This window comes from Callospermophilus lateralis, unplaced genomic scaffold, assembly GCF_048772815.1.
Source record: "Callospermophilus lateralis isolate mCalLat2 unplaced genomic scaffold, mCalLat2.hap1 Scaffold_62, whole genome shotgun sequence".
NCBI classification, from domain to species: Eukaryota; Metazoa; Chordata; class Mammalia; order Rodentia; family Sciuridae; genus Callospermophilus; species Callospermophilus lateralis.
This window is the reverse complement of record NW_027514663.1, coordinates 494,507-518,797: the sequence shown is the minus strand read 5'-3', so window position 1 is coordinate 518,797 and position 24,291 is coordinate 494,507. Positions and strand designations below refer to the sequence as shown.

The window sequence follows — 24,291 nt, the reverse complement described above, 5'->3', positions numbered from 1 at the left end:
TTTATTTCCTCTTGCTTTGCAGCAAGTGAATATCATCTTTGTCCTTTGCTATTCAACATATTAAAAAGGAAAGAAATGAAACTTCTTTTTCCTTTTCTTTGAAATGATGTTTCCTTCTCTACTCATTGCAGCCAGTTTTTTCCGGCTGCTTATATCATGTTAAATAAGTTCCTCTGTAGCACAGAAAAGCATCAGCTTTTCCAGGAGCAAAACAACTGTTGGTGTGCCAAATCCAGGAGAGTCACCTTTGTGTGATTTCCTAGGGACACTTACTGAAGGTGTTTAGCTTGTCCATCTGTGATCTGGGAGAAAATCCAGACATCTGTCAGTACACTATAGTCTCCTATGATATTGATTTTAAGAATAAAAGGATTTGAACATTAAAATGACAAAAAAAGATTAATGGATATAGTTTGATCAAAAGCCAAAATGGAGTAAATTGAGATCATAGACATACTATCTTCAGAAGTAAATATCTTGAAGCCAGAAAATTGAACATCTCTTTTTAAACAAGCTATGCCAGGAATCTTATCTGTCATTTTTAATAACTGTAATTTAATTAATTGTAATTGTAATTACTGAGAGAATTTGAAAATTCATTTTAAAATAATTTTACTTACTTTAAGATTCCACATTGTATCAAAATAAAATATTTTTAAAAGACCTGTCTTCCTTGTGGCTTTTCAGGAATAGAATGTTCCTGATACACTCTTGAAATCTGATTGCTTTTAATTTTACCTGAGAATAAGTTATGGGTTTCTGTGCATTATCTCATAGTTGTGGTGTGCTTAGAAGTCATTTCATGCCAAGACTTAAAGATTTTGTTACTATAATGTACAAGAGTGGACTCCCACAGGCACATTCTGCTAACCATCTGAGGTCTTCCCATCTAAGCACAATAGTTACAACACATATCTTGCCATTTCATATTGGGAGCTAACAGCTTCCTCTAGGACTTACTGTCGTGAGCAAACACCATATTGTGCTCTAGTAGAATCTATTAGTTTATGTGATAAGGGAATGAGACTTTTACTGCTTCTGACACTTTAGAAAAGATACATTTAAATAACCTGTACAAGCCAGTCTTATTAAAAGATTAGTTCATCATATATTGAAAGCAATGTTTAACTCTACGGTAGTAAAGAATCATTTCTATTTATTTTCCACATTCAGGATTTTTATTTAATTTTCTAAAAGACAATGTACATACCTCCCTTATCTATTCCTTCTAGTGTAACAATTTTCCATAATAAAGTACTTAATGATAAGCTTTCATCAAGAATGAGATGAAATAGCAAAAACAAACAAACAAAAAACACTGCTGCTTTTAGAAAAGCAACACTTGCTCCAATTCAAACAAAAGCACACAGTGTTTGCTGGATATGTTTAAAGTGTTTTCTTGGGGCTTACTTTCCTCACCAACAGGCAAGTGGTGGCTATGTTTCTCATGCTGGATGGTGGAGGCTTACTTGGTTTCACATTCAGAAGACACTGGATGTACTACTAAGTTCTTGAAATTCCAACTTTTCTTGACACCATCAGTGCCAGTAGTATAAAATCTGTGGCCATCTTACTTGTTCACCTTATAAATAGACACTTTAGTGATGCTAGACTTGTGCAGTGTCTACAAGTCTGCATTAGGTCTTGTGTGGTGGCCCTCTTGTCCATGTTGCAAAAATGGTACATGACAGACATGTTGGGCATGATGCTCTATTTTGGAATGTCTAGGTTGAAGACAAAGAGTATTGTACAGTAGTCAGGGCCAGCAGCCACAACACTATTCTCAGAGACAATCAGGAGTGGCAAGACTTCATTTTCAGAGTGGAGACCTTTTTGAGTCATTGGCAGCAAGGCAGGGTGTGGTTGTGACTGAACCAGGAGGAGTTGCTCCCACTGGCAAAGACTTTGATTCTGTGGACCCAGTCACCAGTGTCATTGTCAACAAACTCTGATGGACATCAGCTGACCCAAAGGGATTTTGCTGCCCCTGGAAGTATTGGTTGACTTTTCATCTACTTCTTTACTGGAACCAGAAGATACTCTACATCTGAAATCACATGATCATGCAGCTAGCAAAATGTTGGGAAGCCCATACAAGGTGAGGACAATGTAGCTATGATATTTTTAAAGTCTTTGCTTACCCACTAGTCATTTCCAGAATTGAAGGAACAAACAAAAATGAATCGTGCTCTCCTTCCCACAGCAAAATTGTTCGCCAGAGGAGATGGATCAGTTCACAAACTTGCCTGCGTGATTAAACCTCAGGATCACCTGTGTTGGTTTCCAGACACAGTCTTTCTGACTCCAGATATAGGCATTGCTATCTGCCCTACAAGTGGCCATGCCATTCTTCCATAAAAGCAGTCAATAATTCCAAGGGATCCCTGGGCCCCTTGGGTTCATTAGCTTTCACTCACTTGCTCCCATTCTTCTTACAGATGTGCACTTCATTATTATTGGGGTTAAGGGTCATCTGGGTAATGTCCCTCTTTTAGGTATGGCAGGTGATTCACTCTAGTAAAAACTGATGCAGGGGGGCTGGGGATGTGGCTCAAGTGGTAGCGCGCTCGACTGGCATGCATGCAGCCCGGGTTCGATCCTCAGCACCACATACAAAAACAAAGATGTTGTGTCCACCGAAAACTAAAAAATAAATATTAAAAATTTTTTTCTCTCTCTTTCTCTCTCTCTCTCTTTGCATTTTCAAAGGATAAAAAGCTGGGGGTCACAATGGTCAGGAACAGATTGGAGCCAAGAATTCCTGGGGTCAATTTGGAAGATCAGGCTTCAGCTGGCACAGGTGAAGGCAGAAAATCACTTTAGTAAATTTACATCTGTATAGCAATGATTAGGCTGAGTGCTCTAAAAGATGGTGAGATGCTTTTCATTTAGAAAAATGAAGAATCCATTGTATTTACACTGATGTATAAAACAGTATGCTATATTAATTTAATCAGATTATGTTATAGTTATAATTTTATTCCTTAGTGAAGTCTGTGACTATATCATTCAGCCTTAGAAGTTATATGTCATAAAAATCATTTTTTTAACTTAGTGGTCATGATAATGTGAAGTTATGAATGTACAGAAACCATCAGTCAGCTTGAACATTAGGATTGTGAAAAACGATAAAAAACATGTCAGGTTGGGATGGTGCTGAGTCATCTAACTTAGGTTCAGCTTGGTTAGTAAGCAGAACTAGAGATCTCTGAAGTATCTGCTTCCTGTGATCACTTGCATAGTGTTAAAAAAGAATGCAAGAAGTCATAAAGCAATAAACCGTACAGAATGTGCCAAGAATTTCAGGATCATAAATGACAGACATCATTGAAAAAAGCTGAAAACTATACCTCTAGTTATTTTCACATGAATAAGTGTGGAAATAATTTTGAAATCTAGTATGTGTTGGGTTAAACAATATATAAAACACATGAACTTATTATCTATTTTTATATACTTTATTTTTTGTAAACATCAATGCCTTAATCTTAAAAAATTATCTCAAATTATAGTTTCTTGTTTTCTAACAGTTCAGCAGGAATACAGCATCTTTCTGAAGACGTGTACTCAGTAAATAATCAACAAATCTTTAAGATGATAGAGATATAAAGGGAATCTCAGAGTGTGATTGCAGAAACATAAGTCAACTATGTATGTAACAAAACATTTTAAGTATTAGATTTTATGAAAAAATTATATTTTTCAATCTATTTTCAACAATGAGTAAACAGTTATTCATGTAACAGTGACTTAGTCAATTCTAGCTAGTACAATTGTATATAATCTACCAGAACTTAAAAATCATCTACTTCCATTTTCAAATTTTATTAACAAGGATTAAAATGAGCACAATGAACTGGATTATTATTTAAATATATATCAATGATATATATTCAATTTTATATTTAAATATGATTAATAAATATATTTAAATATGTGAGTAAATATGTAATGATACAAGTTATATAAATAATTAATATAATACTAACAAATAATGACAATATCAATAGGAAATGATGCCAACATTTAGGCTGATGTTCAGGAAGTTATATCAACACAGTTTAGAACCTAAATAACTGACCTAACCAGAGGGATTCATTTAACCACTCAGGCCTGTTCAACTGTGAAACATTGAAAATGACTAATAATAGTGCCTATATTGACTTATGGCTTGGAGTTAATATTAGTCTGTCTCTGGTTTGTGTTCATCTAGACTCTAGTTCTCATACTGCCACTATCACATAGGTACCTCAATCAAGTTATTTAATATCCATCTCAGTTTATTCACTGGCCAAATAAAGATAATAATAGTATTGTCCTCATAAGGTATTGGGGATTGAATGTGCTGTACAAAGCACAGTGGTTGATGATAAGCAACCCAGTGCTACTGTGTTGGAATTTGCTGGTAGAATCAAGTTTAATTCTTGAATAAAGGGATGTCTGTGAGCTACCATCAGTACCATTTATTCTGGACTTGGTTTATTCATGTAAAACCCAATTGTGCTTAATTGCTTATTCTTCTTACATACATCTGAAAATAAAGTATTCTATGTGTATCAATTTCTTGTTGCCTGGTCTCATATTTACACCCTGATATCTTATTGATGATATTTCATGATATTGGGATTGAACCCAGGGGTGCTTAGCACTGAACTACCTTTATTTTATTTTGGCACAGTGTCTTGCTAAGTTGCTGAGACTCGCCTCAAAGTTGTGATCCTCCTGCTTCAGCTTCCCTAGTGGCTTGGATTACAAGCATGCACCACCATGACAGGCAAATGCTAATTTCTTTTTCAAGACCCAAGATTTCGCTCTGATCTACAAGTTCTGCTTGATTATTGGCATTGCCTGTTTGGTACTAATTACTAACAGTTACTAATATGACTAAAAATAAAACAATAAATTATACACAAAAACAAAATAAAATGAAAGAAGTTTCAACTACTGTTGTTATAGTTTGGATGTGAGGTGTCACCCAAAAGCTCACATGTGAGACAATGCAAGAAGGTTCAGAGGAGAAATGATTGGGTTGTGAGAGTCTTAACCCAATCAATGAATTACTTCCCTGATAGGGATCAACTGAGTGTTAACTGAAGTGGTAGGGTGTGGCTGGGGCAGGTGGGAATTAGGGCGTGACTTTGGGAGATATATATATATATATATATATCATGAAGCCAGCCTTCTATGGACTTAGACCTCTGAGCCCTCAATAAACTTTTCCTCCTCTACAGTTGCTCTGGTCAGACCCTTTAGTCATAAGACAGAAAAAGCTAACTAAGAGATCTGTTTTAAAACTTTTCTGCCCAAAGAAAGTTGAGTGTTTTTAGTACTGCTTGGGTCAATAACACTATGAAATAATGTGTTCTTCATTGTTTTCTCTTTATATTTTTTTTAAGTATGTCTACTTTTTTGAAATCCACATTTCACCTTTTTAGAATTTCTAGTAATCTGGAGAACAGCAACTTACTTGCTCCCAAGAACATTCTTTCAGAAAATAAGTCTTTTGTTTTTTACCCCTATTAAATTCAAAATCAGAGCCACTACTACTAAACTTTAGGAACATTCACACCTCTTAAGAAGAAGACTCACAATAAAAATCATGAAAAAGCAATGAAAATAAAATTTCAAATAAATAAATAATTATTTTCCATGAGTATTCTTTACAGAATCTCTCCCACCTTCTCTTTCATCTCTTCCAACTTTGTTTCCACCTCCTTCATCTCCTTCTTCTTCTTCTCCTTTTTATTTCATTTTTTTACTCCAGAAGCTATAGATATCAGGGAAGTTATCTGATCCCCTCAGAATTCAACTTTCTAAAAAGTAAAAATTTCTTTACTTTAAAACAGTGATGGCACATTTAAAAAAAAATAGTGCAGTGCAAAACAGACTCCCACTGTAAGAAGCATTAAAATAACATATTTGAACAGATGGAATGAAGATCACATAGAAATTTTGATTTATACAAATGAATGAAGAGCAACCGTGATGAGAAATAGTAGACAAAGCTGAAACATATTTACCTCTAAAATAATCAGGTTTATAGCAGCAGACTAGAATGGTGGTTTGCAGCCAATGGAGGACAGTGGGTATGGAAAAGTAATGGTGAAGGGCATAATGTTATGTTTCAGCCATGCAAGACAAATGGATTCTTCATCTATCTTACAGGATAGTGACCTTAGCACACATTACTGTATTTTACATGTATAGCTTTGTAAGAGGGTAGATCTTCTATTGTACTCTTACCACACAAAAAATAATATAATAATAATAATAATAATAATAATAATAATAATAATAATAATAATAAAAGAATGGTAGGAAATTTTGGAAGCTGAGAGTTATGGGAATAGATTTAGAAGTACTCTTTTACTGTTGTATACCTATTCCTATACTCCTCAAGTTGTATGTGTTAAATATGCACAGGTTTTTTATATATCAATTAAAGTAGCTTAATAAACTTCCTCATTTGAAAACCTCATTGAGTGAAATAGACTACTTACAGCAAAGATAATTAGACCCCAATAATTCTCAGAGAAGATAATAATAGCACAAATATCTTAGGAAAGAAAAGAGAATGTCCTGTTTTAAGACTTATAATCTAAATGTGAAGTGATTGAAAATTATTTGAAGGTAGGTGGTGATATGTTAAGAGATTCATCTTGAAAACCTCGAGAAATCACTAAAAATAATATAATGTCTGTAGAGGATACAAAGTAGAATTGCAAAAAAATTAATTATCTAAGAGAATATAAGCAAACACTATTGATAAAAGAGCTATTCCACAAATAAAAAATTGTAAAATGATCTGTTTAAACCCAAATGTATCAATATTTATATTTGGTATAATCTAGCTACTCTACTTAAAAGAAAGGGTTTTCTGGATTTGGATAAATAATAACCTATTATGTGTTCTCTAAAAGGAAATTATAAATTAATTAAATTAGATATTAAATTAAATATAGATAAGTTAGAAGTAAACCAGTGGAAAATGGTATATAATTCAAATCAAAAACTTTAGCTTAAATATATTAGTCAAACAATGCATTAGATGGAAAACTGACAAAGGTCAAATGAAGAGTAGCTAATTCTATGGTAGCAATATTAATTTCCTGATTTTTACAGATAAGCTATGATTATGTAAGATATTAACCTGAGGATACTGAGTGAATAGGATATAGTAATTCTCTGTGCTATATTTGCAAATGTTTATTATTCTAGATTTATTTCAAAATAAAATGTTTAAATAAAACATATCTAATAACACAAATATTCTCTGAATATTTCAAGAACTCATCAATAAATTTAAAAAAAAATAATAACCTATTTTACAGGTTCCACCCTCCCCCTCAAATAGTGCCATCTCTGAATCATGCCTTTAAGGAAGAGAACTTTTCAAAATACTTAAGATAGAAAGTATAGCAAATGCTCAACAAAACTAGCCAGTAAATTGGAATTGCAATTTAACATGATTGTGCCACCATTAAAAATCTACTATAATGGCTAATAGCAAAATTGTATGTTATAGGAACATCACTTTGTCATTAATATCTAAAGTGCATGGAAAAAATAATTGAAACTTTCTTATGAAGCTGATCATACACTTACCACACAAAGCTACAAAGCAGTAATCCCATTCCTAGATATTGACGCTTCAGAAATAAAATGTATGTTGTTTTTTATTATTTATAGAAGCTTGAATTATCATTGCCAATATCTGGAATAAATTCAGAATTTCATCTATTAGTCAATAATAGTTTTAAATGTTGCATATATAAAAAAGAATATTAGAATTAGAAAGAAACTACTGACAGGTGCAATATCATGAGACATATTTAAAAACAACACAGTCTATTTTTGTGAGGCTTTTTTGAGTAAGATAGTTTTCCTGACTTCTTTCTCAGTAGACTCACTATTGGAATATAGGAAACTATTGATTTATGAATGTTCATCTTCTATCCTTCTACATTGATGAATTTGTTTGATCAGCTCTACAAGTCTTCTGGTAGAATTTTTGAGTATTCTAGACATAGGATTATATCATCAACAAAAAGAGACAATTTGACATCTTCTTTTTTGGTTTGTATTCTTTAATTTCCTTCTCTTATCCGATTGCTCCGGCTAGAGTTTCAAAACTATATTGAATACGATTGGTGAGAGTGAACATCCTTGTCTTCTTTTGGATTTTAGGTGAAATTCTTTCAGTTTTTCAATGATCAGTACTATGTTGGCTTTGGATATTTCATGTGTAATCTTTATAATGTTGAGAAAATTTCCTTTTATTCCTATTTTCTTCAGTATTTTTAACATGAACTGCTGATAAATTTTGTCAAAGTCTTGATCTGTACCTATTGGTATAATCATGTAATTTTGTCTGTAAGTCTATTTATTTGGTGAATTACATTTATCAATTGGTGAATATTGAAAGAACCCTGCATCCCTGTGACAAAACCAATTTGATCGTGGTGTACAATTTTCTCAATGCATTTTTGAATGCATATTGCTGATATTTTATGTAGAATTTTTTATGTAAATAATTTTCACTGGAAATATTGGTTTGTGGTTTTCTTCCCTTGATGTGTCTTTAACTGCTATTGGTATCAGTGTCATATTGGCTTCATAGACCAATATTAGAACTAAACAACTAAACAGATATTTCTCAAAAGAATAAATGCAGCATGGTGCAGGAGTAATTCTAGCAGGAGGATTGAGGCAGAAGTTTGGAAGTTCAAAATCACCCTTATCAATTTTTTCAAGGGCCTAAGCAATGTAGTCTGTCTCAAAATAAAGAAATAAATTTAACCCTTTAAATTGCCCTTTAAGGAAGGGGCAGGGACATGGTTCAGTGGTTAAGCATAGCTGGGTTTAATCTTTGGTACCAAAAGAAAAAGAAGTAGGAGAAGTGGCGAGTAGAAGGAAAATAAGAATGAGAAGAAAAAACAATATAAATGGCAAACAAATATATGAAAAAATCTACAATATCCTTAGCAATCATGGAAATACAAATGCAAAACCCCACTGAGATTTTATCTCACTCTAGTCAAAATGATAATAATCAAGGATGCAAATAACAATAAATGCTGATGAGGATATGAGGGAAAAGGCAGACTCATGAATTCTATGTAGGTCTGAAAATTAGTACAACTTCTTTGAAAAGAAATATGGAGATTCCTTGAAAAATTAGGAATGGACTCACCATATGAACCAGCTCTCCAACTCCTTGATATAACTTTGCATTCATTCCAATGTTTATAGCAGTTCAATTTACAATAACCAAACTGTAGAACCAGCCTAATCACCTATTAGCAAATGAATAGATAAAGAAAATATGGCATATATACATTGTGTTAGCCAGCTTTTTGTCACTGTGACCAAACAAAAACAATTTAGGGGAAGAAAACATTATTTTGGACTCATGGTTTCAGAGTTTCATTCCATGGTCAGTCATCTTCATTGCTCTGGTAAGACAGAACTCATGGCAGAAGAGATGGTGAAGGAAAGTTTCTAGATCATGGCAGCTAGGAAAGAAGCAGGGGGAGAGAGGGAGGGAGGGAGAGAGGGAGGGAGGAAGGGATAATGGGAGGGAGGAATAGAGAGACAGGGATAGGGGAGAGCTAGGAGCCAGGGACAATATATAAACCCAAAAGCACATCCCCAAAGACTTATTTCCTCCAGCCATATCTTACTTGCCTAGGGTTATCATCCAGTGCAGAAGTCCTTTCAAATTATCTCTCTGCTGTGACCTGCACAGTCATTAACTCAGGTTCCCAGACTGGTTGGTGTGGAGATGGAGGAAAAATAAACAGACACACAAATAGAGAAAAAGCGAGATCTCAGTGGCAGACTATGACCCTGTTAGGGAGGTGGTGACACAGAAAAGCTCAGCACGTTTATCATATTGGTAGAAACATCAAAAGGATTTATTTTAAGAAAGCTTCTTCAAAGTAAGAAGAACCAAGGTCAGGAGTATGAGCAGCCTGATTATGGTTATCAGCTTGCACCCATAACTTTCTACCCCGGAGCAGCTGGTGTCTGAACCTCAAGGTCAAGAACAGAATAGCTCTGTAGCTGACACAGAACCTCCTATTGGACAAGATGTCACCATACCAACCAAGCAGTCTCAAATCAATGCCTCTTCACAGATAGCTCCCAAGAGAGGCATTGACTCCGTCATAAGCAGTTCAAGAACCATAATTCAATCACTGCTCCTGACATTACTCTATCAAATAGATTAATTCATTGATTAGGTCATACCTCTCATGATCTAATCATTTCACCTCTGAGCATTCCTTCATTGTCTCATGCATGAGCCTTCATGAGAACCCTCATATCCTAACCATATTATATACAATGAAGTTTTACTCAGCTGTAAAGAAAAATGAAATTATGTAATTATATGTTAAATTATGTTATATGTTATGGGCAAATGTAAAATGGGCAAAATTGGAGAACATTATGCTAAGCGAAATAAGCCTGTAATCAAAAAATCAGCAGTCAAATGTTTTCCTCTCATGTGGAAGGTGGAAAGTAAACCAAAATTTTGAAAGAGTTCTGGAGGGAGCCTCATAAAAATAGAAGGAAGAACAGTGGAGGAGGGAGGAAGGAGGGATGGGAATGCTGAGTGAAATTGACCAAAACATGTCATGTGCATAATGAATATATTAGAATAAATTCCACCTTTTTGCATAACATTAATGCACTCATTAAAAGACACTAAATTAATACAAGGGAGTCTAATGGAGGGGAGGAAGTGGATCAGTGGGAGAGAGGAGGAAAGGGAAAGTATGAAAGTTCAAAATAGAACAAATTATGTTACATGCATTTATGACTATTAAAAAATGAATCCAATATTATGTATAACTATAATGTACTTAAACACACACACACATGCACAAAATAAATAAATAAATAGATAAATAAATAAATAAAAATTCTGTTAAGTGAGAAACAAACTAATGAAAGTAGCCAGAAACAAACCTAAATCCTTTATTCACCCAATTGTATAAGAATCTGAAAAAAAAAAGACAAAGTTTTAGAGATATAAATATTTGGAGCCTGGATTTTTGATTGTTGGAGTTAAGGATGGGCATATGAAACTGGCTGAAAAAAAATCATGAAAAATTTTTTCAAGGTCATACCAAAGTTTCTAAATAATGATTGTAGAAATACTTGTGTGATTGCATGTATGGGTAGAGTGAAGGAAAGCACAAATATCTTATTTTAAGCTAATTGCAATGTATTTGTTTATTAAAATAGTTGACTTATAAGGTATTCATCAAAAGTGCAAAAGAGTTTATACCGAACTAAAAATTAACAGAATTATGAACATCACATAAAGAAATAGAAAAAATCAACAAGAAAGATGGAAGTATGAGTGAAGTGTTTTAAGAATTTTGGCAAAAATAATCATACTGTACACCATACAGTAAAATAAGTGTAATATAAATATAAAAGTTCTGCATGTAATTGTTATAGATTAAGAAAAATGAAGTGAAATTTACTATTATTTTTATATATCTATGTTCCTTCTTAAATATTCAAAGATAATGAAAGTAAGGTAGTATGGTAGGATCACCTGATAAATTTTACCTTCCAATAATAATTTGTTAGTGAGATGTTTCTTCATTTGTACACTTTTTCCAAGTTTCTCTGTTATTCTATGAACAAAGAGAAAGGCCTTCCCATAGTACTCCGATTCATAAGATTTCAAAATAGTATAGTCTGTCTGAAGACATGATCGTTAAAATCTGTCCATAAGGTCTTAAAACCATTGCATTCTTTCACAGTTTCTCACTAGGATGAATTCAATGAAAAGTAATTCTTGAATTATAACAGAATTTTTTTTTCTACCAGATTGTTAAAAGTCTCCCCTACATTAATGGTAATGCTCACATTTGAGATATTTCTCTGCAGTACAGCCCATGGGACATACAATAAAATAGGGCACTTCCCAAATTCTTCTCCATATTTCTTATATTTATAATTTTTTTGCCATTGTTACCACCATAATGCTAAGTGCTGAGTCATATGGAAAGGCCTTGTAACATTTCTTATATTGTTATATTATTCACCTGCATGAATTCTTAGACACTTGAAAAAGATGGTCTACTATTAAAGGTTTCATACATTCCTTAAATATTGGAGTTTGTCACCTTTATGTATTATTTAATGATAAATAAAATATATGTGGGACTAAACACATGTCTAAACTTCATCATTTATATCATTTCTCACCATAATGAATCTAAATTTGAATAAATCTGAGCTAAAAATAAGGTTATTTCTGAAATAATTAACATTCAGAGAATTCCTTTCATTATAAAAAGTTGAGTATTCAGTAAAAAAATAGGTAGTGAAAGTGAACATATCTTGCATGAGTGCAATGCCCTCCTAAGACTCATTATGTTTTTCAAAATGAATATTTTATTTCTAATAATCTTTTTAGCATGGAAATTCATACTCCTTCATTATAATTTTCCTATTCTTCAGGAATTTTCCATTTGAATGATTCTTTGTAGTCCATGTCAGTTTTGCAAGGAAATTTCTTGGCCTTATCTCTTGATTTCTAATCTAATGATGAAACTCTTGTTAGCTTTCTGTCAACCACCCAAGTTCCTTCATTTACTCCAATAAGGAGATTAATGATGAATTAGAAATGCAAAGTCCCATTAATGCCAAGTGTCTGAAATTCTTCCATATAAATCTTCTAATTAAAGTGATTATCAGTGCCCCGGAGTGAAGTCTGTGGTCACATCACTGAAAATAACTGGTCTATGGTACGTGTTGTTAAATTTTCAAGAAATGATTACTCTCTTTTAGACTTAAAAAAAAATTCTGAGAATTTGGGACCTCATGGAACCCTGTGAGGTATGCGACTCTTGTAGCTAAACTATAATACCTTTTTAAAAATTTGATTTGATTTGATTTGATATGGTACTGAGTATTGAATGCTAGGTGAGAGCCACTGAGCTACATCCTAAGTCCCTATAATATCTTTTTCAATGATAAGAAACTGAGGTTATGAGACCATATTTAAGTTCATAGAAATGAGTATTATTCTAAAATAATCCCTGCCTAATTTATTCTTGACTTCACTGATTAATCATTAGGGACTAAATAGATACAATATTTCTTCTTTCTTGGTAACTCTAATATGTTTTTATTTTTATTTATCCTTTTTATTTAATCTCTAAATTTTTGATAAAACCTAAAACACAGCTTGGTGTTTTCTGTGGTTGGTTTTAATCATGCATTTGCCAAAATTAATGTTATTGTCTTCATTTCATTTCTTAAATTTATTTTTATATGTATATACTCTCCTGTGTTCTATTGATGTGTTGAAAATAGAAACACAAAAACATAAAAAAGTTTGATTTTAAAGTCACATAAAAACATATGATAATAGTTACTTGTACCACTAGTAATTAATTTCACTTATTGAAGAATAATTGTGTTACTTTAAAAGAATGCAATGTATTTAGCTAGGGACCACCAGCAGATTTGTTTCAGAATGATCATTATACAGTATGCAGCCCAACAGTCCCCACAGAGCCTCAAGTTCTCTTCCCTTAATTTTATCAGATTGTTTGGGCAACAGGAGACTTCAACACTCGACCATTTCATCCAAATTAATTAGCCTTTGAATTCATAGCTTGAAAATCTAGATTGAAAACATACATTGCTTGTCAGGTATGCCTCTGCTTTTGTACACATGACTAAATCAGAATTAAACATATTGACAACTCTTAATGTCCTGGAAATGATGAAGTCCCTCGGAAAGAAGAATTACATCATCTTTAAAATAACACTGTGACTTAAATGCTAGTTTAAAATAACCCCCAAAATAAATACTGTGGAAAGCAGTTGCCTGCTATATCAAAATGAGAAAGATACTTTCCATCTTCTGCATTGTCTTTGCAGATCAAACTTTCCCTTAAACTGTAACATTCTAATAAATAACACCTTCCATCCACAATTTTTTTCTCTTAAATAGAAATTTTAATGAATTCATCCTCTGTGACATTTGCATTTATCTTTAAATGCCACAAGATAACAGGGTTTTAATCATTCCAAATAGGTTTTTAATTATAGACCTAATTACTTTTGCAGAAGGTTAAACTCCACAAACAGGAATAAAGCTGTTTGCTTGCACTTTGTGTGAAGAATTATGTTTTGCTCTTGATTTAGGTATTCGGTAAATTTATTCGGTCAGTTTTAGCTGACTTTTTAGTATTAGAAGAGCTGAGTTTTAAGAGAATTTGACATTATGCAGTGTGAATCAAATAATGTTATTCTAATTAATTACAGAACCAGAGAAGGAATAAGAGATGCTTTGCACAAGAGATCGCAGATTAGTAGGTGCTAATTCTGGCCTCCAAAGCAGTACCAGCAACAGACAGTTCAGTTACCAAGATACGCAAGGTTGATGTCTGTAGAGTTCATGAAGAAATTTACTGCTGAACAGTTTTTGATAAAGATAGAAGATTACTATTTTAAAACTGAGTTCTGAGTGAGGACTCAACTAATGATTTGTAGAGAAAAAAAATCTACTAAATTATTTATTGGGTAGGTAAACATTTGTTTCTTTCTTTCTTTTTTTTTTTTTTTTTTTTTTTTTTTGCTTCTCATAGCCTCCTATGGGTGATTTTTGAAGGTATGTAGCAGTTCATAAGAAATTTGTTGATTTCAGCTGTCATGTTTAACATATATGTGGACTCTGAAGATGAGCCCCAGAAAGGATAATCATAAATTATGCATCCTTTTCTATGATGAACTGTCTCAATTGTTTATATAACCCTATCTACTATAGGGAAAAGTGGTCAATTCATGCCAATGTATTATGATTGTTCCAATGTGTTTCAACATTTCTTTCACCCATTACAGCTGCAATAGAGAGAAGAAAATAATATTATACTGAGACTAAAATTCTCTGAAAAACAATCATGAGTCCCTTAATTGGGCAACTTGTTCAGCAGTGCTTGTTCATCTAGAGGAGATCACTACTTATTCCCATTATACTACAAACAAGACATACTCTTGATCTATGAGGTATATGAAATTGGTCATAGAAGAAACCTACACCATGTCCATTATGTATAGCCACCCAGATTTTCGGGTTGGATAAGAAATATGTTGCTTTCCTTTGCTAAGGATCAAAATTAACATAAGGAGAATGAGACTATATAAAAAGGGGGTTACATAAAGAATGTTTGTAAACATTAGTTATTGTAAAATTTTCATAATGATTCATCTTATGCCTTATACCATAAAGATTCTTCAGTTAAGCTTTGTTGAGTGAGCTTTCAGTGAATGCCTACTGTTATCAGATTCTGTGCTTGGAATACAAAAGGGATAGGTTACATTTCTGTTTGAGGTGCTTGTACTCTATTCTGATATATATATATATATATATATATATATATATATATATATATATATATATATATATATTATGCAAGAAAAAAATATTATGAGGTGGCAAAAGTTTTAAAGATGATGTATAGAATAGAGAGAGCATATTTGGTTCAGATTGAGGAATTAGGATACTCTTTCTGAAAAAAAATGGATTCCAGAGCTCTCATGACAGATAACTATGAGTTGTCTAGCTAGCAACATTAGTCAATTTTTCCTGTCAGAGAGGAAATATTAGTCATCAATGAAAAACTGAGACTATTATGTCACAAGAAACTGAGATAGTGCTACATGGGGCACAAAATAAAGTGGAGATAGGATGACAAAGCAGATGAACTTGTACATCTTCAGGACAAGATGTGGGTCAGGACTAGATGAGTGAAATCCTCTAAACCATGACAAGGTTTGTGTGCTTTCTCTCTCATAGACGCAGAGACTGAAGGAGTAATAATAGAGAAGTATATCATGGGATTCAAAGACTTTTGTTTTAAAATACTGTACTATGTTTACCTGTAGAATAGAATGGATTGTGTTTATTTATTTGAAAATGATATAATGCTAATTCTTACATCCACTAATTATTAGCTGTGTGACTTTGAGTGAAACAATTATGTCCTCAAAAGACATCTCTTATTCATCACCAAAATGAGCAATAACAGCAAGAACAACCCAATATTTCCTACTTCACAATTTTGTGTAATAATCAAATGATGCAATCTTTGTGAAGGACTTGACACATGATAGGAATAACAACTAATGGTTAATCTCTTTGCATATCCATATGATTGAACTGGCATCATTGATTTGTGAAAATTTGATTTCTAAATTGAAGAAAATTTAATTGGCTATTTGAAAAAGAACAGGGTTTATTTCACACAGTACTAACAGTTTATCAGCTGTATTAAGATTTCATGTAAAAGTAAAAGCCTCCAAAAAAATCTAAAAAAAGAGCTGTATGAATCTGTGTTAAAATAAATATTTAAATATGACACTTAACCAAAAAAAAAATGGAGAGATTATTTAAGACATCAAAATTAAAGAAACATATGCGTAAAACTTAATAAAGAAATGAACATCAGGTAAAAATACTTGTAGCATAAATAAACATCAAATGATTATTGTCTAATGTATACAGGACTCTGAAAAGCAACAAGAAAAGAATCAGAATAAGCCACATGAAGAGAATCTTATTGGTTTATAATAAGTGAATTGATTTTTAGTAATAAAAACTAAAACAATATAAAGTTACTATTTTTGTTCATAACAAGTAAAAGTAGAATTAAACAGTGGGTTATAATGGAGTAAACCATAAACTGTTTATCTACTGTTAGTGTAAATGTTTGAGGAAATTGACATATTTTATCAGATTTAATGTGTATCACTCATAAAATCCTATTTTAATTAAAAAAAGAAACTTGAGTACAAATATTCAAACAAATATGGATAAAAAATTACATGATTATAAAATATCATAGCAGAGTAATGGAAATGACCCCAAACCCATCAAATAAATAAATACAATGTGTTACATGCCATAAAAGCTATGTACCAGTTATAAAGTAGAAACTAGAAAAACATTTCAATATTGAATTTTTCAAAATATTCAATATTCTTAAAAGAGTATAAGTTATAGGATGTCATCATGCAATTTTTGTTGTTGTTTTTTGGTTTTTGTTGTTGTTGTTTTGGTACCAAGGATTGAACTTAGCGGCACTTAACCACCAAGCCACATCCCAATGTCTTTTTTGTATTTTATTTAGGGGTAGGGTCTCACTGAGTTGCTTAGGGCCTCACTATATTCCTGAGGCTGGTTTTGAACTCGAGATCCTCCTACCTCAGCCTCTGGGGCCTTTGGGATTACAGGTGTGCACCAGCAAGCCTGACTTTACTCATGCAAATTTAATACAAAGAAGTTAGTTCCTTAATACAGAGGACAAAATTTTTGATAAAAGATGAATGGACAATAAAATAAAAATAATTCAGACATCATATTGAACAAGGATAGAAGAATGCCACTAAGCTAATATCACAATGCGATTTTATGAATCCATGGTTGAAAATAAAGGGGAAAATATATGATTGTATAAAACATTCACTTATAAAATACATATGAATAGTCCAGAAGAGCATTTCGAGTAAAACATATTTTATACACATGTAAACTCTCCAAATTCTGGTTACAGAATGCATTGTTCAATACCTACTTGCCCCAATGACAGGCAAATAAATTAACCATCTTTTCATCATCACAGTTTACAATTCCTCTGGCTAGAACACCAATATATTAAGATACAATTCTTCAGATATAAATAAATACATCTGGCCACGCGATAGGGACAGGCATATTTGTGGGTATAGGAAAGTAAATAGTGTGTTTCTGAATAACAGAAGATGGTTATTTATCTTGATAGCCTTTATCTCCTTTGTGTGTGTGTGTGTGTGTGTGTGTGTGTGTGTATAAATACATCCTTCAAAATTATCAACAATGGAATGATAATTTGGTTGCAGACAAACACAGAATTTCTTCTGAATTTATATTTATTAATTATAAGAACATTTGGATATAGCACAGGTAGCATGTTCAGAGTCTGTGATCCAAATCACAGTCATTGCTTTCCAAATTGCACAAAATCAACATTTATAAAAAGGCAGGAGAGGCAGATGGAGCAAACTTATTGCACCATAATCTAAAGCCAAATAGATATGGCTGTACTCAGGTCATCCAGACTGACTGTAGGAATGCAAGAGATTCATTGCCATAAAGAATTAAATTAGTCATTTCAAGGCATTGAATGAATAAAGTCAAATGTCCTATGGGCATTTAATAAATATTTTACCAAAATGTTTGATTTGATAGGCTAGCAATTGTAACCTTGTAATCACCACAATGGGAATAAGAGAATGGAAATTTTGTTTGCTAATGGATATTTGAGTGCCTTGTAAATAATAAGCAATTTTGCATGAGCATAGAACACATGGCCACTTTAATTACAGTCCAATTAAATTCACATACTTTTAAAACCATTAAAATGAGGAAATATTAAAAAGAACATCTATGATCGCACATTTAGAGTTCGAAGCATAGTTAGAGATCAAGTATTTCATACAGAGAAAGAGTAGACAATTTTAGTAATCTGGGTTTGGCAGCATAAGTTTAATAAAAATATCACCTTAAAATTGAAGCACTTTAGACATAATATTATGGCATTGCTTTTTGCATTGCACACTTCAAAATAAACTAATTACTCCAACTCAATTTTAAAGTGATCTGTCCTTTTCCATAAACAGCATGTGCCAACTTTTATTTTTCATATACAATTTTATTAAGACTAAGTTACCAGAAAGGTTTTGAAACTAAGATTTCTGGGCACTTAGATCTTGAGAAATAATTATATGTATTCAAATATAATAAATCTAGCTTTAAAAACCTGCCTGAAAGTTGGATTTTATAATTCGTGTGAAAGCATAGATCTATAGCCAGATTTCTGTTAACAGTGTCATTTTTTGCATTTAAATCTGATGGGTAATTGAAACTAATCCAACACATTTATGTACATACTTTGCTTACTTGAAGAAAGTATTTATAGCTTATTTTAAAATGCACAGACACTGCAAAATAATGTTCTGACCATGTTGCTGTATTTAGAAAACAGGTCACCTTTTCCATATGTTGACTCCAAAGGAAAAATTAACAGTATATGTATGATATTATAAAAACTTATCTTCACATAGACAGCATTTTGATCTGTTTTATAGTTATATATATATATATATATATATATATATATATATATATATATATATATTTATTTACTTATCTCTAAATGTATATTATATATATATATATATATATATATATATATATATATATATATATATATATTGTTTTTTAATCTCTTAACAAACATTTTTTTTTCTGAAGCAATGGAAATCCAAGTAAATTCAAATTAGGTAAAAGTAAATTAATCTCAATATTTTCCATACTTTTTATTATTTCACAATTTAAAGTGTAGAAACTACAGTAATTTTTTCTTGTATTTAATAGAAAAATACTTTAATATTTTTGATTGATAGATCCATTTATTTATTTATATACATATGAAAACTCATTAAATCTGTTCTATCATTTAATTTTTAAATCTAGCATCATGTAGTCCATTTATCAGAATATTTCCAATTAAGAATGATATTATTATACGTAGTACCTGAAATGTGTTTGTGAAGAAGCAGTATACCAGAGTGTGCAATTCAGATGCTTTGATTAGAGGATTACCTAAGGGCAAGCTACCCAGAAATATAAGCAGGCAGCATGCAGGACTCACATCCATTGAAAAGAGGGCAAAACAAATTAACAGATTTTTCCTAAGTAAATTTTCTGGAAGTGAATAGCAATTCTTAGAGTTGTTTATAATCTCCATTATAATCTTAGATAAAATAAAAGACAGTATGATAGAATCGAAGGCTTCAAGTTTTAAACTCTGTCCTGACAATGGCTATCCTAACTACTTGGGAGCTTGAGGCAAAAGGATCCCATATTCAAGGTTGATTTCAGCAAGCTAGTGAGGAAGTAAGCAACTCAGGGAGACCCTGTCTCAAAATAAATAAATAAAGAGAGCTGTGGATGTAGCTGTGTCTTAGTGTCTCTGGGCTCCTTATCCAGTACAAAAAAAAGTTATTATCCAAAAGTCCAAAAGTAATAAAAACCAGGGAAGCTGTGGAAAAAGAAGTCTTATCCACTGTTGGTGGGAATTTAAATTAGTTCAACCATTATGGTAAACAGTAATAAGTCTCCTCAAAACCCAAATAAAAAACTACCATGTGATCTATCAATCACACTAATATATATATCACACTAATATATATGTGTGTGTGTGTGTGTGTGTGTGTGTGTGTATGTATATATATGAAATCAGAATATCAGAAAGACATCTGCACTCCCAAGTTTATTGCAGCCGTATCACAATAGTGAAATTAGGGAACCAAGCTGGAGTCCACTGATTGATGAATTGATTATGAAAACGTAGTATGTATACTCTAACTTCCTTTGTCTATATTAGTGATGGTGAAATACTATTCAGGAAACCTTATTTATCCTAAAAATCATTAAAAATTCTATCCTTTGTAGCAACATGGCTGGAATTTAAGGACATTGTGTTAAGTAAAATAAGCCTGGAAAAAAGATAAATACTGCATGAATTTGCTCATATGTGAAGTTAAAACAGGTTCATAGACATAGAGCAGAGCAGTCATGACTAGAGTCTGGGGAAGGTATGGAGGGGGACAGGAAGAGAATGGTTTCAGATACAGAAATACAGTGAGAGGGAATAATTTCCAGTGTTCTGTAGAACAAGAGGGTGAGTATAGTTAACAATAATTTATTTTATCTTTCAAAATAACTAGAAGAAACAAATGTGAACATTCCCAGCCTAAATAAATATTAAATATCTTTGGTTATTGATATATTAATTGCCCTGGTTTGATCATTAAACATTGTATTATATACTGAAATGCCACATTGTGCCTCATACATAAGTACATTCACTATATTAATTTAAAATAATAAAATAGTAAGAATATAAAAATCTGGGCCTTATTCTATCACATATTTATGTGTGCATTAGAAATTTCAACAAAAACTATTTTGAGTAAAGATACTATCCTATAATCATTTGAATCTTTGATCTTAGTTTTCCTCTTCACTCATGGACACCAGATAATATCATTTTAAACATTTGAAAAAGAACCAATTAAATCTTTTAGTATTCTTTAAGATAAATAATATGCCAACTATGAACTTTTTGATTATTTTCTCTGTATGCTTTCATTAATATGTCATATGAGAGTAGAGAGCTTGAAACTGGCTCTTAACAGTAGGGTGCCACCTTATACAGCCACCAAACCTTCTATGCATATACAGTTGCAAAGTTTTGATGAAGAATAGCTTCTGAGGTATTTCTCCTCTTATCACAAATTTAGCATTAAAATGCATAATTCAAAACACCTGAGTCATTTCAGTTCTTTATTTCTCAAACGTATTTACCTCCAGGCTATATTATGAAGGAAAAGTTTGCACCCCAAAAAGGGAAAGACAGTAAAATGATGTGAGAAAACTAGATATAAGCAAGGATATTATTATTCATTAATTACTTTATTTTAAACAAAGGGACAAATATTATTTGATAATTTGTAAAAAGCCATTCTCTGGCAAAGGGACACTTTTTTTTTTAATCAGTAGGAAGCAAACCATTTGTCTGAAAAATCCATTTCCCAAGATTCAAATCTGTGTAACCTTGAGATCACATCAGAGTGATGTGAACCCTTGCAGTGCTACAGTGGGTCTCTAGGATCCCTTCACCTTCCTCCCAGGGTCACACTCTGGCTGGCAGTAGCTTTTTCACTTAAAGAACAAAGGAGGCTGCCAATAATTTTACCTGGACAGAACTGCCCTTACAGATTGGCACCTTTCCCACCTCCAAAAGGAAGTTAATAAAGACTCTTTCTCAGAAATAGACTCTTTATGAATTTAATTTGCCATCCATTAAGCCGGCTGAAATCAAGGCTGTACTTATTTAATATGATATTGTGGTAATGGCTGTTCTTCTCTCCCTACTCAGATCCTCACCATCAAGAAGATTTTTAGGCCAGTTCTTTCTCTTCTTTAGGGATCAAGGGGTGGAGACTCACTCTTCATCTCAGACCTGGAGACTCTTCTGAGGAAGGAGATGTTCAAGGCTTTAATTATAATGGCATTACTGAAAACTCTATAATATCATTATGTTTCTCTACCACTCAAATTCAATTAGATTTCCTTCATTGCTGGTGAGATGACAAGCCACAACTCTATTTTAGAATATATGAAAATGACAAAAATGTAAGTAAACTCACATATTCTGTGATAAAAATTTTACCTCTTAAAATGTTTCATATTTATTAATATAATGGTCTCATAATAATCCAAACTGAGAAACTAATATCATCAGGATTCTAGTTACTATCTTGCTGAATAAATAATTATGTAATATCAAAACTTTGAACAATAAAGTTTTATTACTAATAAAATTACTGTGAATTTGCTTGAATTTCAATTTTAAATCCATATTATAAATGTGTATTGTGCATAGAATCTATTTGTTTCACAAATGTTAATATTAATTTTCTCAAAGGCTGGGGGCATTTTTTTCCAACGGCCACATGAAGTTCTTTCTCCCATATTTTTGATTTACAGCATGTCTCTGCAGACGATATGGCTGCAGTTTTCAATAGACAAAAGGACCAGATTTCTCTCTTTTTTTTTTTCAATCTCTACGTGGACTAGGCTTCACAGTATAAAACATAATTTTTAACTACACTATATATACCTGAGGACCTCAGTGTGTGTTTTATTTTTTCTTAACCATCCTTTTTCAGGTCAACACAAGGTAACAATTGGGACAATATGGCTACTTGACTATGTCTCCTTATTATATAGTTTTCTATTTTTTCCCACTCCTGATTATAATATTAAAGAGCTGTTATAAACTCTACTATCTTTGGAAGTTACTTGGGGAAGTTTAAAAAAAAAGACTTTTCTCTATCATATTAGCCTATGAGATTTTCTACAATAGCAGCAATTTTGTTATTTAACATTTCAAAAGTTATGCAAGGATCTAAATGAAAGTAATATTCCTCATCAAAGATTGAGCAGTTTGAGTGAAAATTTTAATAACAAGTGAAAGTTTAGAATTAAGCTCTAGAAAAATAAACAATAGCACTAAATGTGCTATTGTCTTTTCTTAAATCTGCTGTCTTCCTCAATTTGATTGGAATTATGATTTCATCTTTACAATCTAATTATTTCATGTGATTATTAGTACTTCAGGTTAGTTTTAGTTTAATACCTAGAAAACTTGGTCTTCCATGGTAATTATAGGAGGACCTCGTTAAATTTGACTCTTACTAAAAGTAGGAATACTTTTCCATGTTACATTTTGTTAAGCTACTGCTCCAACCTTACTTGAGCTTATGCAGAAATGACAACAACAAAACCCTGGGATGAGCTAGATTTAACCAAGTTTACTGGGGCAAGAGAAGGTACTAGAAACAGTTAGCATTTGAAACCAAAGTAGTAGTAAACTAGGTCCATGATCCTAATATATCACTCATCAGAGCTCTGCAACTCAGAGCAGTGTGAAAGCACAAAAACCCATGGCCTAATGCAGAGCTGAGCACATTGTCTCACAGAAGTTCTAATTCTGTTTTTTAAATTTTATGATCAACTTACATTTCCTATAAGCACCTAAACAGTCATGAGAACTTTATCCTCTAGTTTAAGGAAAATCAACTTATATTTCACATTCTTTTTTTTTCTACAAAAATTATTTATTAGTGTGCTTATAAGATTCTAGAAAGCACATTAAAAATAGTTGAGCAAGCAAAGCCCAAGAGGATCTTACCTATATCTTTTCCAATAGAATGTAAACTTCTTGAAGGCAAGACCCTCTCTTTCTCTTTTGTAACCAACACAGAAACACTGGTTCCTTAGAAACTAAAGATAAGAAGCATGCCCTCTTGATTGACCTATTAATAAATTCAACTCTCAGCATAATAACTAGCTCATTAATTACTTTAAAATTTAAAGAATAGGATTTGATTTAATTACTAAGAACTGGATCAGCTCCATCAGGACAGAATTTTTATCCTAAGAAGGATCTATTTAGAGATCAACTGACTGTACAACTTTGTTGTTCATATCACTCAACAACTGCAGAGTATTTGCAAGACTGGGAATTTCTGATTATCTATAAAAAGCAAGGGCATGATAGCCTAGATGTGATACATTTGTATAATATCATGTTCTACAAGATCTTGTGCACAGGTCATCTACAAAATGTCACTTGGTGATGT

At 32.2% G+C, this 24,291-nt stretch overlaps 1 pseudogene; it reads right to left on the bottom strand.

Annotated features, from left to right (window-relative positions):
• Positions 1-1,570: 1,570 nt before the first annotated feature.
• On the bottom strand, positions 1,571-5,483 carry LOC143389755 (actin-related protein 2/3 complex subunit 1A pseudogene; annotated as a pseudogene).
• Positions 5,484-24,291: the final 18,808 nt, after the last annotated feature.